Raw genomic sequence first — 14296 nt, forward strand, 5'->3', positions numbered from 1 at the left:
CTAAATTAATCCTTACTGAAGGACTCAGCCTAGAAGTAGGAAACAGGTGATGAAATGGTTTCAGCTATGCTTATTAGACATTGATGTAAAATGCAGGAGTGTTGATTGCATGATGTTTGGATGTGCTCCCTCCCCGACCTTAGTGGATGCGTGGCTTTTCACTGCAGAGCAAGGCAGGGATGCCCTTGCCACAGCTCTGGTTCCGGTGGTGGCTGGATTTGCAAGGGTCAGCTGAGTTGTGAGTATATTTAGCTTAGGCTAAATGCCCCCGAGAGGATGACTATCATCTGTTTCCAGTTTAATTGTGTTTTGGAACATGGCCCATTTTTTTTTCACAGATGAATAAATATTAAGGTTTTTCCACTTCCTGGGAAAAAGCAGATTCCGAAGTACAAATTACCAAACTTATTAAATCAAATTAAAACTAAATGTAAAGAGCTGTGGACTCTATTTACAAGCACTTGTTAAAATATACTGCTCTGGAAAATGCCATGTTGAGGGTGAAAAGTTGCCTATCAACAATGACAGACCAGCCACTATTTCATTCGCCATCAGCGTGAATGGATGGCATCATGTCTTGATAAAATGATTAGGAATAGGGGCTAAATAGTGTGGTGACTATAAGTAGTTTCATATAGTATTCCAAACCTTTCCAAACCCTTTTTTAAATCCAAATATTCCATGCTTTCACACCTTCAAGAATACATAAACCTGGAAATCTGTATATGTACATCAAAAATATGTAAATTATTTTAAATATGAGTATTAATTATGAGTCTTCACCCAAGGCTATTGAAAAAGCAATTTGGTAAGCTTTATTTGATTTTTCATAAATCATGAAGTTCCTGATGAAAATCTTAACTGAAAAGTTTGATATAGATATAGAGTATAATACATGCCTTTTTGCTGTGTAGACAGTTACTGGTGATGAGTGATTGCTCTTATGTCAGGTTTGCTAACAAACAGCTAAAGTGAAACTAGATCCCAGACTCCGTGACTTCCATTCTTGTCTTCTTTCTTCCTTATCCTCATGCCTCCCTGAAGTTAGAATTGTAATTAGCTAATATACATATAATATACATATATACATATCGGCTATGTTTATCTTAGTCTATTTTATATATATAACAAACTATATATAATATAAATAATGTATTATAATATATCAGATCTCTTATATGATCATATATTATATAAATATATTATTATATCATAATTGTATAGTATAATATTAATAACAGGCTTTATAATATATAACTGTTATTATATTATTACTTTTATTATATTATAATGTTAAATATAGTATATATATATAAATATTTATACATATATATACATACATCTGAGACTGGGAAATATATTGAGAACACAATCTATAAGAACAAAAGCATATACACATATATACATATATGAAAAAATATATAAAGATATATACATGCATTATATGGTATATATAATTTTATAGCATATATGCTATATATTTTATGCCTATATATTATACATAGTCTGAGACATATACTATATATACATTGTATATACTATGTAGAGTATATATAGACTAATATATAGTCTATCTGTAATATATATAGCAGATATATATCTATATATACTATATATTATATATAATCTGATATGTACATACACACACACACACACACACACACACACATACATGTTGTCTTAGTCTGTTCATGCTGCTATAAAAAATACCTGAGACTGGGAAATATATAAAGAACAAAATATATAAGGAATAAAAAATGTATAAAGAACAAATACAAAAAGGACAAAGCCATATTTTCTCACTGTTTTGGAGGCTGTGAAGTTCAAGGTCAAGGTACTGGCAGCCTTGTGTCTGGTGAGGGCTGGCTGTTTGCTTTTGAATACTATAGCCTCACTTGGAGGGACAAAGAGCAAAAAAGGTTGGGTGCTATGTCTTTTAAGAGGGCTTTCACCTCATTCAGAAGGGAAGAGCTTTTGTGACCTGGTTACTTCTCAAAGGACCTATTCTTAAAATGATTGCATTAGAGATTAAATTCCAGCATGAATTTTGGATGGACATACAGAGAGCAGAATTCTATATGTTTTCTCTTTGTGAATGCATTTTAATGGAAACAGCCATTATGTAAAGAATAGTTCATATACGCTGTTGGCAATGTAATTTTGTCTTCTTCCATGTCCACACTGCTATTACCCCCACCTTTATCATTGTCTCATCGATCTCTGAGGAAATAAAAAGTGGTAAGACAGGGTGTTTTGTAATGTACATCTGTGGACTATGACAATAGCACAGAGAGCAGACAGAATTCTCCTTCTTACCCTGCTGGAGTCTAAGACCTTGGATAATCTTTCTTGGACTACATGGGCTAATGCTGGAGAAGGTCCCCATGACAGATCAAAACACTCACTTTGCTGTTTTAATCTGGTATTTCTCCACTCAAAAACAATTCTATAAGTCTGAAATGAAATTAACTACATATATTGTCACATCTTTTTCTCTTTTGTGCCAGTCCTGGGGTTTGAACTCAGGGCCCCAGCCCTGTCGCCTGGCCTTTTTGCTCAAGGAACTTGAGCCACAACTCTGCTCCTTGCTTTTTTGGTGATTAATTGGGGATAAAGTGCCATGGATTTTCTTGTCCAGCCTAGCTTCTAGCTGTAATCCTCAGATCTCAGCCTCCTGAGTAGCCAGGATTACAGGTATGACACTCTGACACCTGGTTTATATATATTTTAAAGTGTGACAAATACTAAATTTACCCTACATTTAAAAAGCCTACATTTATAAGTAAGCCTATATATTATCAATGTAGGATCTTAGAATGTCATTTGCCAAGTTGTAATGTGTTTAGATGTCAACAAGACAATTTTAAGATGAAGGAAAATACATAAAGATTATCTCATGGATTTTTTTTCCAGTTCAAACTGATGCTTGGAAAGATTAGATTTTGTGAAGCTAAACTTCTTCTGTAATATCTATCAAATGTACAGTTGTCATAAGTAAAAAATTAAACTATCTTACGTCAGACTTTGCTGACATTAAAAGTAAAATAAGCATTATCATTTCTGGAACATGTAGAGATTCAATAATTTGCCCGAGATCCTTTCTCTTGAATTATATTTTCCTCTGTTCCATATTCAAAGGGACAAATTTATTAACTCTGGGAAAGCACCCAGTTCTCCTTTACCTGAATCCAATTCTCTGCTAAGTGCAAAGAGGCGCCTGAGTCCTTTGCATATTGACGGAGATGTAGTCTTCAATGATTGGTACACTGTCATCTACACAGAAATCCAAAACTTACATTTTTTCCTAACACATCAGGTAGGATACCTTTTCTTATTTAATTATTTCGATTGATTTTTTAAAAAATAAAAATGGAAGACATTGAGAACTACAAACAGCGACACACTTTTTGGGATTTTTGTTTCTAAGAAAAGTAACACAGGTATGTAATAATTCAGTGATAAAAGTTGGGATTTTTTTGTTTGTTTTTTGGAAAACATCTCCCCAGAGAGCTTTTGACATTTGTCATGCCTTTGAAGCTATAATAGAGAGAGCAATTAGATCGTCTAGACTAGCAATCCAGCCATACTGAAGTATGCTTTTTCTCAAGGAGGGTTTGTAGCTGTCAGGTACATTTCCAGTAGCGTTGGGACCCAGTGAGCCATGTCCTCTCCCTTGAAGCCTTTGCAGTCACACTTGCTGAGTTAGTTTTCACACAGGCTGATAGCTTGGGTCATTCTTTTCTTCTACACAGTCCTGCCCTATGAATCTAACCAATGTATGAGTGAATTATTGTGACTTGTTACTAATGTGTTGGGCTGGAGGCATGGCTCAAGTGGTAGAGTGTCTACCCAGCAATTGAAAAGCCTGGAGTTCAAGCTCCTCTGTTATCCTCACAGAAAAAGGAAGCCAGTTCCCAAACTCTTGTTGTTGTATGGCAGGTGCTATGTTAATTCCTTTGATATACATGTGAAAGGGAATCCATTTGGTGCTTTCTTGGAACTACAGGTGAAGACCACAAAAAAGAAAAATGGAGAGAAAGGCCACATTGCTCTCTCTCCTTTTGAGAAGTGTGCTCACTTTCAACAAAGAAGACAAACATCCCAGCATGTTTGCCCCTGCCTTCTTGTTCTAAGGGAGTCTATTTTGCTGAGTTGAAATCTCCACCCTAACCTGCACACCCTTTTCCCAAAAGCATTATCATCAAGCAAACCCAAATCACAATGCTCTGCCCCTGGGGTAGATGAGAATGAGTCCTTTGAGATATTTGTACTCAGTCTATTCCTTTGCCTGTTTTCTTTCAGATCACCTCGACTTTGGTCTCTTGGAACTATCTGCGAGGGGCAGCTATAAAGTAAGCCTACATTGAGAATTTTTTTCTTAGCTACAAATGGAAATTGTGGGGACTTTATTTATGTCCAATGGTTTTTGCAAGAGTTTTGTCCAAATATTTTATCAACGAATAGAATAAATGGGTATTTCATATATGGAAAAGATAGTACATTTTAAAAACGTACAGAAATAATCCATGGATAGAAATGAAATAAATAAGTCACTGCCTATCACGTTGGGCATTATAGTATAATAAGGCTAAATTTGCAGTTTTAATGTGACATCCTCATCCAAGGCAGTGTGAGAATCTTCTCGAGGGCACATGACAATATCTTCTTCTGATGTATTACATTGGGCCTTAATCCAAGAGGTCTCTCAAATGGCATTAAGCATCTGTTAATTTGTAGCAGACTGGCACTTACTGGTCAATGACGGATATTTCTTAAGGATAATGAGTTAATTCAATTGCCTTTGGCAGTTCTGTGAAGTCTTCACTGCTGTGGGGCAACATGTACCCCAAATGTGGATCCAGGTTCTGGGGTCTACTTCCTGATTGTGACACATAATAGCTACATGCCTTGAGGCACATATCCAAACTCTCTTGATGCCTTGATTTTTTTTCTCATCCATGTAACAAACCTGTTACAAGCCTGCATGTTTTGTTGCAATGAGAGTATGACAAGAGTTACATGAGATGCTATTTAAAAAATGTTTTTTAAAAGTGCCAGGTGCATAATTATCTCTGTAAATAATGATTATTAAATAAATGAGAATAAATTTAAGAATATAGGACTATCCCAAGGTTCCGATTTCGATTGTTGAAGTGAGTGAAAGCTGGTCTGACACTCTAATAACAATAAGTACACTACTCCCAAATCAGGGTCTCAGAGTAGTGTGCTTATTGTTATTAGAGTGTCCTGAGAAGAAATGCCTGCTTGTGACTGGCAAAGGAGATATTTAAGATGTATACAAGGAGCTCAGAGCATCTTACAGTACCAGAGAGTGATAGCACTAAATAAAAGTCCACATGATGGTTATGTGTCAAAAGGACAACAGGACAACTTCCCCATGGCCAAAGCTGAACCAATCTAAACAACATTATATTGGGATATAACCTAAGTATGAAATATGTATCTATACTTAAATGCATAAGTGATTGGAAAATTGAATAGATGAGAAGAATGAACTGTCCCATGCAGAACCATGTAGACATTCTGCTTTTCAGGACATAAAGCATCACCCCTATTGGGACCACATGTGGTATTCAATCTAGGCAGGGAGAAAAAGCAATGGAGCAACCTGCCCAATGCTACCTGAAGCCAAGGACTTAAGGTTACCATCAGCAGTGATATGTCTTCGAGAGCAGATGGCTTTGACATGGTTTTGCCTGTGGGGTCATCTTCCCCAAACCTGCTACCAGGCTCTGATCATGAAAAAGATACGAGAGAAGTTCTACTACTCAAGGAGCTTCCCACAGAATATCCCACCAGTACTGTTCCAGACTGTTGAGGTCATTAAAAGCAAGTGAAGGTTGAGAAGTGGTCCCAACCAGGAGAAGTCTAAACAGATGTGATGATTAAATGTCACATGCAGTCCTGCAGAGACTCCTGGGACAGAAACAAGGTGTCATATAAAATTAAGGAAGTCTGACTAAAGGATGGGAGTTATTCACAATGAGGTATAAATACTGGTCTACTCACTGTGATAAAGCTCCTGTAATGTCAGGTGCTGATGCTGGGGGAGTGGTCTGGGATTCACAGAAACTCTCTGCACCCTCTTCACCACACTCCCATCAGTCTCTAAATATTCAAAACTAAAACATTTATTAAAAAATAAATCAGGGCTGGGAAGGTGGCTCAGTGGCAGAGTGCCTGCCTTGCATGCATGAGGCCCTGGGTTCGATTCCCCAGCACCACATAAGCAAAAAGAAAAAAAGCCGAAAGTGGCACTGTGGCTCAAGTGGTAGAGCGCTAGCCTTGAGCTGAAGAGCTGAGGGACAGTGCCCAGGCCCAGAGTTCAGGCCCCACGACCGGACCCCCCCCCCAAAAAAAAAAACCAATAACAACAAACAACTAGTTTGGAAGAATACTTTGCAATTTTTGGTGGGGGGGTCTGGTTGTGGGGCCTGAACTCTGGGCCTGGGCACTGTCCCTCAGCTCTTCAGCTCAAGGCTAGCGCTCTACCACTTGAGCCACAGTGCCACTTTCGGCTTTTTTCTTCTTGCTTATGTGGTGCTGAGGAATCGAATCCAGGGCCTCAAGCATGCAAGGCAAGCGCTCTATCACTGAGCCATCTTCCCAGCCCATACAATTTTTGCAATTTTTAAGAAACTCTACGTTATTTTAATATTTTGGAAAAAAGTAAACCTAATTCATTTATTCTGAGACTCACACATAAAGAATTATATTCTAGATTGAAGTTTTGAATTTTATGATTCTATACACACTTATAGTAACCCACAAAATGAGGAAGAAGCTCCTGGGGGTGGGAGGGGGTACGGTGGTAGGTGCCTATAATCCCAGCACTCAGAATCCTGAGGCAGGAACAGCACAGGTTTAAGGGTAGCTGTGTCTACAGAGACAGATCCTGTCTCAAATGAAAAACAAACAAGTAATAAAAATTGAGCCAGGTGCTGGTGGCTCACACCTGTAATCCTAGCTACTCAGGGGGTTGAGATCTGAGGATCTCGGTTCAAAGCCAGCCTGGGCAGGAAAGTCCGTGAGACTCTTATCTCCAATAAGCCACCAGAAAACTGGATGTGGCGCTGTGGCTCAAATGGTAGAGCGCTCGCTTTGAGCTGAAGAGCTGAGGGACAGCGCCCAGGCCCAGAGTTCACGCTCCACAACTGACAAAAAAAAAAAAAAAAAAAAAGACAAAGCCAAAACATTTTGAGAGGGTGATTATTTGAGTACAAAGGGGGATTCTAACCATGTGATTCTGTTGTCTGTTGTGGTATGGCAGGAGCTCCATATTTGTTTCGGATCCCACAGAGTTGCTATCAAGTGTGGGCTGCTTGTGTTCCTTTCTGGAGGCTGAGGTTGCTCTAGCTCTGGTGGTTGTCGGCAAAATTCAGCTGAGCTTGTAGAACTAGTCATTCTCTCTGTGGCTGACACATGGAGTCACATTCATCTCCCAGGTGTCTCTTACTGTTCTCCTGTCTGGCATCTCACAGTCCTGATACCATGGCAGCTTAGTTCTTCTAAGCCATTAGGAGAAACTCTCTGGTCTACTGAGATGGATTCTTCCATTGCAAGTGACCTAGTCCAGGCAGTGTCTATTCAGTTGTTAATGCCATGCTCTAATTGGCTAAAAGCAAGTGCCAGGTTGGGCCTGCCATCCATGGGTGAGAATTACCCAGAAGCATGACATGCCAGAGGTGTCACTGAGCATGCGTACTGCAACACGAGCATTATAAGCATACTGGAAGTGATCACTGGGATCTCCCCCACACACAGGGGAGCAAACCAATGAATGGATGGACTCATAGGAAATGTTCACCTCCTACTTCTAAGCTGACCCACAAATTGTTCAGCAGTGCCTCTCAGAGTTTTCAGATCAGGTTATATGATCAAGGAGTCAAGAAATAATGGTTGGAGTTAGCTCATAAGACTATATCAATAGTACTTTTCTTCCAGTGTTGAGTAGTCTTTTTTTTTCTTTTTCTTTTTTAACAGTGAAGAAATTTGCACATAAATATGCTAACTCCTTGTCAATGATGTTTGTGCACCTTAAGAACCTGTGCTGCAGAAGTTCAAATAACAGAATACCATTGTCAAATGTCCATGGCCTTTTCTCTCCCCTCCATCCCTCCCTCTCTCCCTCCCTGCCTCTATCTTTTCTTCTTCCTTTTTTGGGCAGTACTGGGGTTTGAACTCAAGGCTTCTGACACACTAGGCAGGCACTCTGCCACTTGAACCATACCTTCAATCTCTCACCTTTCTTTTGTTTGTTCTAGTAATGTTTTTTTTAGATAGAGACATAAAGTTTTGCTTCATCTTTTCGTTTCACTGCTCTTTATGACAGCAAGTAGCATTCAAAATTCGAACACATATTTAGCCTTCAACACTGCACCTGCTGCACGCACCTGGGAATATTAGCACCTGCTGGGCGGTTTGGATCATGCACTCCCGGTAATCACCAGAGAGATTACCACAAACATTCAGGGGACTAAACCAGAGACCTTTGCTTCTATCTCTCAGGTATGCAGCACTTGAAGGAAGCAAGTAACTAGTAGAAGTGGCACTCATTATCAGCAGGCGTGAAATGAAGAGAGAATATGGATTGCAATCATTCAGTTTGCAAACTTGCAGGAGGAAGGGTTCCTTGCAGTCTCTTTTCTATCCTTCTTTCTTTATCAAATCTGTCCCTATTAAAAAAAAACTCTCAGTAATCTTTAGGCTGTATTTATCAGCTCCTTTAATGCCAAGGAGGCATTAAAGGGTTGTTATTCAAAGCAGTCTGAACATAACCACGTATAGCCTTTGGTAGGATAACTCATTTAGCACACAAAGGTCAAAGCTTTTTTCCTTCCTTCCTTTCCTCCTTGGGGTTGTTTTCTTTTGGGGGAATTAAATAAAGGGATCTTTAAAAAATACAAACTAAGCAAAGACAAATACAAGTAACCTTTCCTGCTTGAAAAGGAGGCATTAAGTGAAAGCCAGAAGTAGATTTGTCTTTGGTTGAAGGTCACAGATGCAATGACTAAGCTTCTGATCTTTGGTGTCAAGGCACGGCTTACCCATGGTTTTAATCAAGCTTTCCCAGCATTCAGGCTTGTTTGATAACTCTGTCAGGTTTATTTGCCATCTGTCTTAATATGTAAATCTGTACATTCAACTATCTCTGAAATTCTGGACTGATTTATAATATAATTAAAGCAACCATTAGATCTTTTTATTCAGAGATGGGTTCATTTTGAAGTAATGCATTTTACAAATTGTATTTATGTACTTATATCTATCTTCAGATTCCATTTTTAGATCTTCCTAACATCATTTTGCATCCGAGTGATTAAATCCAAGTTGGATTTCCTTGTTTGGGTGTTTCCAAGTGGCAGTTGGAATACATTTTAGCACAAGGCAAACATTTACCAAACCATGTCTTTTCTTCTTCTTCTTGAGTTAGTATTGTTCTTAGGGCCTAAGTTTTCAGTGAAACTGATACTACTTCTCCCACTCAGATTCCTTCTTTCCTGGGTTGCCTATTACACACATATTCTGTGCTTGACCATACCTTGCCTTGTCTTTGTTATTCACCATTTGCTAATGGTATTGAATTCTATCCAGGTTATAAGCCAGTACAATGCCCCTAGCACCCTCCATCCCTGGTGCCTCCTCCTCTTAACCTAATCAAAACAGTGTTTCCTCAAATGGAGTGAAGTACAGCACTTACCAACTGTAAGTCCTTGAGCAAGTTTCTGAAATTTTTGGAGGTACATTTTCTTTCTTTTTTGTGATATAGACATTTTAATTAAGTAATTTATTATCAATACTTGAGCTTGAACTCAAGGCTTCAAGTGCTCTTGCTTGTCTTTTATTTTGCTCAATTTGTATACGGTCCTTAAAGAATAGAAACAGAGGGTACTGACTTCATGCCTGCCCAAGTAACTGGGCCCTTTCTGGTTGGTTGCTATGAAACTCTTAGGTTTTAGAAAATTGCCCAGTTTCCATGTTCAGTCTGACTAGATGGCATTTATGATTATGTCTACTGGGGTTCAGTACAGGATCCTAGTTCAAAATAATGGGCTTCCATGAATTTTTGTTTAATGGATGCATCTACCTTATCAGTGAGACAGATGAGAGGTAATGATGGCTTCCTCCCTTATTGTGACTTTGCTTTCAACTTTCGCTTCTCTCTTGAACTATTACAAACCAGAGTCTGACTGTTCACCCCTACAGCCCCAATGTCACAGTTGGGGAATATGTGCTCAGTGCTTCATTATTGTAGAACATTTGATTTCAAGGATAAAAGATGTTGGAAGTTGTACTGCACTAAATCCTCCTAAATTATAAGTGATCAGATAAAGTATTTGCTAAGACTCAGTGTGAATATGGGAACATATTGTCACTGCATGCAAGAACATGATTCAGTCCAAGGAAAGAGGGAAAATATTGCTGTTTTCCAGAACAGTATTGTTTATGGGGATTAGTGAAAGAAAAATCATGACTTAGGAAAGCCTCAGCTTTTTGGAAATGCTGGCTGTGATACAGGAAATGAGAAACAACCAACCAAGCTCTCCTCCAAAACCTAGAGCATAGGAAGCTAGAAGAGGAGGCTGTAAAATCAAGGCGAATGCCAGAAGAGACTGAGTTGGCAGATTGGAAAGGATCATTGCAGATTCCTGCGGCCACCTGGTGTGTGATTTAACACTTCTCTGAGCTTTTGTTCCATGATATTTGGGGCTGGATTTAGTCCCATCTTTTTGTCAGAAGTAGTGGCTTTTTTTTAAAGGCTGAATGTTTTCTTTCCATTCCTGTTTACACCTTGCCATCCTGCTGTTTACAAGATTGGTCTCTCACACTCTGCCTGGGGTGTGTTCTATTATTGTGTCTTTAAAAGTGCCAGAGGAGTATTTGAGCTGCTCTATTTTGAAGGATAGAGGAGCCATGTGGCCCTGTGTGGAATCCTAGCAGGGTGTGGCAACTCCCCAATGAACAAGGTACATAGAACTTATGACTAACTGGGAAACTTTTTGGGCTTTCAAATGTTTTCAGTGCTTGTGAGTACCTGTTGTGCATTTCATCACGGAGATAGACTACCAAGACGTGCTTTTCACATAAGCTGGTGCTTCACACTGGAGTAGCATAAAATGTAATTGTTCCTTAGACCTGGCTTCCTGCCCACCTTCCCAGTCCCCTGTAACAGCCATTCATCTTGATCTGATCCTTCTTACCCATTGGAATCACACAATCGGGGGGGGGCATCTGGAAGAAAGGGAAAAAATGGAATATGGACATTCTACATGTGATTTCTTAAATCCAGAAAAGTTGAGAGATTTGAGCAAAAGTTGTTAACTACATTTGGATCAATTATTATTGCAACAATTTAGTTATTATTGTCATTGGCAACAACAATTACAATAATTATTCTTGCTCCTGCCATCTAAGGTGATGGCCTTGAACCAAGTAGTGATGGGAGCCAAGTTTTCCTTGTCCTTCTGAGTCTCTTCCTATCTCCATCCTCTCAGATTTGTTTACCTTTCTTTCTGTCCCGGATGTCCTCCTCTGCCTCTAATGCACCTGTGAACCTCTCTAGGTCTTCTTCATCACTTGATACGTAGGCTCTTCCCCTATGTGCTTCTTTCCTCCTTCCAAATTTTTTAATAGAAGATATTGTTCCATCAAGGAGAAAACTGTCCAATTGTCTAATGCAATGCAATGTAATGTTAGGTGTACATGGTATACTGGCTCTGTGATACCTAGGCTGAGTGTGCTTCTTCAAGGTGGAAGGGATAAAAGGCAAAGGATGATTCACCAGGCCTCAGTTGACCTGGGTTTTTAATTTTGGCTTTCTGATTATTAACTGGTGACTTTGGTTTTAGTTACTTAACCTTTTTGGATATCTATGTCCTCATCTGTCTAGTGGAACTGACAAGTCCATGCTAGCCTGTCTTAAATAATATGAGACTTTTCACCTGCCAGGATTATTTAATGCCCAAATGAGAAGAGGCAGTGAAAAGCTCTTTCTAAATAAGAAAGGTACTATGCAAATCTAAGGCGGGAAGGCAAGAAAGTGCCTTAACCCTGACCTAATTATGTAGCTTCTTGACAGAACACAATGCAGCAGAATGCTTTAGCCTGGGTATTTTCTGTGACCTCAGTTTGTCAGCGCCTGCTCTCTTATTCCAACAAATAAATGTCACAAACCTTGTGGGTTGTCATGGGAGCCACTGGTGTGCCTCGCCACAGGTCCATCACGTGACAACAATATCACACATTGGAAATGCACCCGCTACACTTTATCTACTAATATGAGGGTTCAGCCCTGTACTCTGCCCAGCAAAGAAGAGAGTATGCTAGCCTGGGAAAGAACCACATGTAAAACTCAAAGTATGTTTAGGCCTTTATACCATTGTAAAGTCCAGAGAAATCATCCATTGAACCATTTTGAGTTGAAGACCCCTGAAAATGAGATGATGGATGTGTACTCCTTGGGGAATTTAGTAGTATTTAATGAAATTTAAGTATCATTAATAGTATTGTGCAAACTGAAATGGTTATTGTACAACTTAATAGTAAATAAATGTAATATTAGTTCCTTTTTCTCTTTACCATGGGCTTTAAGAAGTGACTCCAGAGAGTCTGGACAAGAAATAGATGTGATGGTGTCTGACTGTAATTACAGCTCAGGAAGAGGGTGGAGGAGAGAGGAGAGGTGAAGGCAGGAGGATCTTGGGTTCAAGGCCAGACTAGGTTACATAATGAAACTCTGTCTCAAAATAAAATCACACAAATCTGTGAGAAAGTTTTGACAAGAGTTTCCTTCTGCTTCAAATCTACCTGGGTAGGAAGTAGATCTAGAAATTGAACATGGCATCAACACAACCAAGAGGAAAGATCTAGTCTGCAGATCATAGTAAATAGATGAACATCATTCTCTGAAATGAGGGTAGATGCTGATAATGCAGAATGTCTCTAGGCTAGGGGGTGCATAGGGCCTGCCAGGGAGGTGAGGAAGGTACTACTTTGGTGTGAAATTAGAGGGTACTGCAAACTCCAAAATCAAGATAAGTAACATTTAATGTTTTTAAAAAATCACAAAGAAAAAATTCCAAGGTGAACTAAGTATGAAAACTTTAAATAAAAACAGAGTCAATAACAATGCTTTGCAAAGGCACACTGGAATCCATAGGGGGAAAAAAGCCAGCAATAGTGATACTGACTTTACTGACAACTTTGAAACGTTGTGCCTCCTGGATGTTTTTCATTCATTTTGATTATTAAGTATGTTCGTATTAAAGCATGCTTTATCTTCATTGCTGTGGGCTTTTTTTTTTTTTTGGTCAGTCCTCGGGACTGAACTTTGGACATGGGCTCTGTCCCTCAGCTCTTCAGCTCAAGGCTACCGCTCTACCACTTGAGCCACAGTGCCATTCTGCTTATGTGGTGCTGAGGAATCGAACCCAGGGTCTCATGCATGCAAGGCAAGCGCTCTACCACCGAGCCACCTTCCCAGCCCCTGCTTGTGGGCTTTTTTTTTGAATGCCCTCTTAGATTGTGTCTCTGTCTCGAGTGACCAGTCTTCAAGAAGACCCAGGCCCCCAATTTCCTCACTGTTTGTCCCTGACCCAGTCTAAAGTGCTGAATTTAGTTTAAATATGATCTTGTGCAAAGAAAAAGAGTATTGAAATTTCAGTGTTCTTTCCAATTAAGTGACTACAATGAAGTTTACAATTTGGGAACAAAATGAAAGCCATACTTCTTTGGAAACCTCATATATGTTGGGGTTCAGAATATCATGGCTAATGGCCTGTCTATTTTAGGTAAGGTTTTTGGCACACAGGCTGCTCATTTATTTTCAGGTCAGCCCTGTTTCTGAGTCACAGTGGCAGAGGTGAATCAAGACCATATGGCCTGCCAGGCTGAAAACATTTACTATCTGGCCCATTAAAATTAAAAAAAGCTGTGAACCTCTGACTTAGGTTATAATAGCACTTAGATATTCTTGGATCAGAATGTGGGTTCATAGCTATTTAGAACTCCACTTAGTAGCCATTTAATTGTTTGGAGATTGATGTAACAGGATTTTTTTTTTGCAAAGAAGAGTACAACCTTCCATTTGTAAGAAGTAAGGAAATAGGGAAAGGATCAGAGTTCAAAAAGTAAATGGAGCTGGTGGCTCATGCCTGTAATCATAGTTATTCAGGAAGCTGAGATCTGAATATCTAGGTTTGAAGACATCCAGAGCAGAAAAGTTCATGAGACTCTCATCTCTAATTAGTCCACACAGAGCCAGAAGCAGGTGTGC

General features: G+C 39.2%; 1 protein-coding gene across 2 annotated transcripts in view; it reads left to right on the forward strand.

Annotated features, from left to right (window-relative positions):
* Ncald (neurocalcin delta) overlaps positions 1 to 14296 on the forward strand; it is a 395542-nt gene that overhangs the window by 189185 nt on the left and 192061 nt on the right. For both annotated transcript variants that reach the window (XM_013012593.1, XM_013012594.1), the window contains exon 2: positions 4303 to 4352. The gene's annotated coding sequence lies outside the window, so the exon portion shown is untranslated. The remainder of the gene's footprint in view (positions 1 to 4302; positions 4353 to 14296) is intronic.

Source organism: Dipodomys ordii, unplaced genomic scaffold, assembly GCF_000151885.1.
Source record: "Dipodomys ordii isolate 6190 unplaced genomic scaffold, Dord_2.0 Scaffold17, whole genome shotgun sequence".
NCBI classification, from domain to species: domain Eukaryota; kingdom Metazoa; phylum Chordata; class Mammalia; order Rodentia; family Heteromyidae; genus Dipodomys; species Dipodomys ordii.